We start from the raw sequence: 5,019 nt of genomic DNA on the forward strand, positions 1-5,019 counted from the left end.
TAATAACTAAGAAGATGATTGTTATTCCGACCCTAGTAATCATATCAAATCGAGTCCAACTAAGATGAGTATGTTACATGGTTCAGAGAACCATGTTCGATGTAGCATCTGACTTAAGCCAGAAGATTGAAGTGAAAGATAATCGAAGCGATCAATAGAAGTATCGCGATCATTGTTAAAGTAAGAAGCTTGTAGCTAGAAGTGCTACATGCTAGAATGTGATTATATCACATTAGAACATGAAGGAAGGTATATTCCATTCTGGAATGTGACTCAAAAAGACCTGAGTCTAAGCATTGCATCATACGATGAGAGGTTATTAGAACATGACCCATCGGTCTATTACAATAATTGAAGTAAAGAACTTATCTTAATCTAAGTTTGTTTAAGAAGGAGCAGGAGTCTACAAAAAGGATTTAGTTTGTACCTCGAAGGTTACGATTGAAAGTCCATAGTACGAAGATCGGTTGCAAGATCGAGCACCGCCTGCACTCAAGAAGTCAAAGAGTTAGATACTCATTCGAAGGAACATAGGAGTTACGGTTATTACCTAGGATGAAAAGATAACGTATTGAGTCATTATACAAGCCCTATTTCGTTGATGATTCTGGGACGTAATCATCCTATGGGGGAGATAATGGTAACGCCCACAGAATCGGGCTAGTCAATTTAAAGACAATAAGTGTCAAAAACGACTTTTTGATAGAAGATTACTTTGAATAAATAATCTGAACCAAGTTATACTATATGGCACCGCATAACGTAAAAAGTGAATTTTTGATAAATTGCTTTTTAGCCTTAGCAATCTAAACGATAGTCGTAGTAGATGTTAAACCGAGAGCGTTCATATAGAGAACGTCCAAATATGACTTCGTATGAGGAAGTTATGGTTTTTCTAAAATTTTGCATAGCAGTATACAGCTTGGAAATCAAATTTTAGATCAATTTATTTTTAGCCAACACAACCTATTTTTAGCCAACACGGACGTTGGATGGCAAAGTTATGAATTTTTAACAGACTTTACCTATCTAAGTATGTTAAAATACAACTTTAAAAATAAAGTCAAAATTAGCCGACGGAGTCTAAACAATTAGTTGTAGATCCCGTCGATACCTACATGTGGATATAAAGAACTTCAAAAACGGAGCTCGTATGCGAAATTTACGGATTTTAGAAGATAATTAGTTTTTGGAGTGATCAGCGAGTGACACGTGGCACGATCTGAGCCACTGCTTCTTCCCCATGCCTTGCCACCAGATGGTGACACTTGGAACACTAACACGTTGTGTAGGGCTCATAAACACGCCGTGTTGAGCCATTTCCAGCTTATAAATAGAGGGGCAAATCATCCCATTTCATCACACATTTCCACTTATCTTCTCCCAAACACTCCCAAAGCCTCAAGGCTTTTCTCTAGTCCTTCTTAGGAGTTAGTAGCGAGTCCCGGAGCGTCAAAAGGACTCGAGAAGAAGAGCTTTCGGCTCAAAAGTTCTGCTAGTGCAGAGCCCCGTTCATCGCTAAACTCCATTGTAAGTGAGTCATGTTTACCCTACTATAAGTATAGCTTATGTTTAAGTTCATTATCATTTTTATGAAGCTATAAACAATATATGTAAGTATTATAAATTTTAAAAAGTGTTATTATAATACCTTTTAACTGATCGCGGTACGAGGAGCCTGGTTTGAAGGGCCGCATAGGGTTCTTGGATTTCAGAACATAAATGCCAAAATGGTCCTGCCCTCCCGTGGTTCATGTCTGGACCGTGTCTGTACATAGTAGTTGAAAAGTATTGTTTAACAGTTATAAAACAATATCGCTCGTAGGCCTTGAGTTAATTAGTCGCAATAAATACTATACTGAAAGTTAGTAATAATAATGTTAGGTTTCGCCGAAGGAAAAGACGATTGTTAGAAGCGAAACACTGTCCGAATTTCGAGTCATTAATTTAACAATTAAGTGCATAGTCCTTTTCATGAACATGATTTTAATACAAGTATTGATTAAAGTATTAATGTAATGCCCGTGTTTCTAGGCTAGACATTAATATTGACATGATAGTCTAGGTTAACCTTTGTAACTCATTTTGGAGAAATGAAAAGGAATTATGTGAATATTATGTGTTTTATGCTTAATTATTAGGATTTAATTAATTAAGATTAAAAATGAGCGTCGAAAATAAATATTAGATAAAGCCAATATTTATAAAGAAAGTTGTAGTGGTCGTGACAAGGATTACGGATATATAAAGAATGCCGAAATCCGAGATATAACGAAGAAGTTATGACATGTCGAAGTTTCGCGACAAACCGACACGATGCCGAATGTAGTAAAAAGTGAGTTTTTGATAAACTACTTTTTAGCCTTAGTGATCTAAACGAAACTCGTAGTGTTCGTTAAACCGAGAGTATGTATAAAAAGAACGCCCAAATCTGACTTCGTATGAGGAAGTTATAATTTTTCGAAGTTTCAGCTTAGCAGTAGACAGCTAAAAACTCGAATTTTAGATCGAGTGATTTTTAGCCGACACGACCTAAACGAGAATCAAAGGTCTCGTAAATAGTAGCACAACGGTAAAAAGTCTGACAAAAGCGGACGTCGGATGAAGAAATTATGAATTTTTAACGGATTTCCTATCCCGGTCTGTTAAAAATAATAATATAAAAATTAAAGTCAAAATTAGCCGACGAAGTCTAAACGAAAGTCGTAGAGTATGATTTTACCTACGCGTGCATATAAAGAACGTCAAAAACGGAGCTCGTATGCGAAAGTTATGATTTTCGCAAGTTTTTGGCACAAAAATCAAGAAAATGTGGAAAACCGGAAAATTTCGCTGAGTCACCTCGGACATGTCATCCCTCGCTTGCGAGGCCTCCATCTTACACATAGATATGAAATATTTTATATAAAATACGTGCTATGTGTTTATATGTTGTTTGTTTATTTGAGATGGATGTTGAATGAATGTTTTATACATGTTTAAAATGATTTAAAATGTATAAATATTTTATCTTCAAATATGTTGGGTAAAACATGGGTAGATAAAGTATGAGGGATAAAAGTACAGTATAGATGTACGTTGGTAGCTATGAATTTAGTACAGTATAGATGTACGTTGGCAGCTATGGACTTAGTGCCTGTTGTATAAACCTTGGCGACAATGTGACTTCGTGCCTATTTGACATAAATTGTTGAAGGAAAACAATGTTGTCACCCCGATGTCTGTTTTATTTGACATAAATTACTGAGGAAAGCAGTGTTGTCACCCTATTGGTTGTTTATTTGACATAAATTGCTGAGGAAAGCAATGTTGTCACCTTATTAGTTGTTTTATGTCAGGTTGTCTTGTTTGACATAAATTGTTGAGGAAAACAATGTTGTCACCTTATTGGTTGTCTTGTTTGACATAAATTGTTGAGGAAAGCAATGTTGTCACCCCATTGGTTGTCTTATTTGACATAAATTGCTGAGGAAAGCAGTGTTGTCACCCCATTGGTTGCCTTATTTGACATAAATTGCTGAGGAACCCCCGAAGCAAAGTTGTCACCCCTAATGAAAATCCTTAGGCTAGGTCCCTTGTGATAGTTGTTTTAGGGACGTAAGGTGAGGATAACGGGAATAGGTAATTAGGGTTGTTTTTGGTTGATGAAATTAATAAATTATTTGTTGATTGATAAACTTAAAGAGTTTATTATTTATTGTGGGTTGAAAACCCTATATGCTCACCAGGCTTCCAAGCCTGACCCACTCAGCTTTTTATATTACAGGTAGTGGACCCCGAGCATAGTCGGATGATGATGATGAGTGATTTTTGGATTATAGGCCAGTAGTTATAAATAACTGTTGTAAGGCTTATAATGTCTTGTTTAGGCTTTTGATCTGTATCAGAACATGACATCCCGAGGTTTTGATATAAAAAAGAAAATTATATATTTCTTAAAGAAGGGTTTTGACAAACTTTTATCATGTTTTATTTTGGGGACCAATTCCGCAACATCCTTTAAAAGATTTCTCTGATTTTATTTTAAAAAGCATAAATTAAATCGGTCTTTTCTGGCCGAGAAATTAGGGGATGTCACAATTAAATATATGTTTGTGTGTGAAATATTTGTTATTACCTAAAATACATGTTAAGAGCATATCTTTAATATATGAGGATTTAGGATACAGAACAAACATAATTTAATTGAGATGGATATCGGGTAGTATCTACTTATGAGTGTGGATAAGATATACACGGAGGGTCGAACTTTAAGATTTGTCATTGATCCGAGAGTATTGATTAGACATAGCCATTGTCCTTAGTCCGAGAGTATGGAAGGACATAGTTATTTGTCGTTAATCCGGGAGCATGGATTAGACATAATCATTTTTCCTTAGTCCGAGAGTATTGAGATGACATAGTTATTTATCATTAATCTGGGAGCATGGATTAGACATAGTCAATTGTCCCTAGTCCGAGAGTATGGAATTGGCATAGTTATTGATCCGAGAGCATGGATTAGACATACCTGATCCGGGAGTATGGATTAGGTAAAGAAGTTAATTTTAGATTCAAGAGTATAGATCGTGTCGTTGTGAGGATCGATGGGGTGGGGTAAATTTGCTTATATGAGGTGAAATTGTATATATTGTGAGTTCTAAAACACACACACACACACACACACACACACATATATATATATATATATATATATATATATATATATATATATATATATATATAGGCCTAAGTTATTCTATTCAAAGTAATTATTGTGTTATTGTAATCATAACTGTGGGCCAATCAATTTTACTTATTTTAAGAAAATGATTAATATATATTATTGAATTAAAATAGATTTAATAAAGGAAAATTGCATATTTTAAGGGATCATAGATTCTATTAATTTTAAAAATCCGATTTTACGAATTATAACTATATTAATTCGGACATTCTGACAGAATATGTATATTTATTTAATTATTTACTCAAAAATAAAAATATTCTTGAACCATAAATTCTTGAACTTCTTGTAGA

This window comes from Lactuca virosa, chromosome 4 (assembly GCF_052849685.1).
Source record: "Lactuca virosa cultivar CGN04683 chromosome 4, Lactuca_virosa_CGN04683_v6, whole genome shotgun sequence".
NCBI classification, from domain to species: domain Eukaryota; kingdom Viridiplantae; phylum Streptophyta; class Magnoliopsida; order Asterales; family Asteraceae; genus Lactuca; species Lactuca virosa.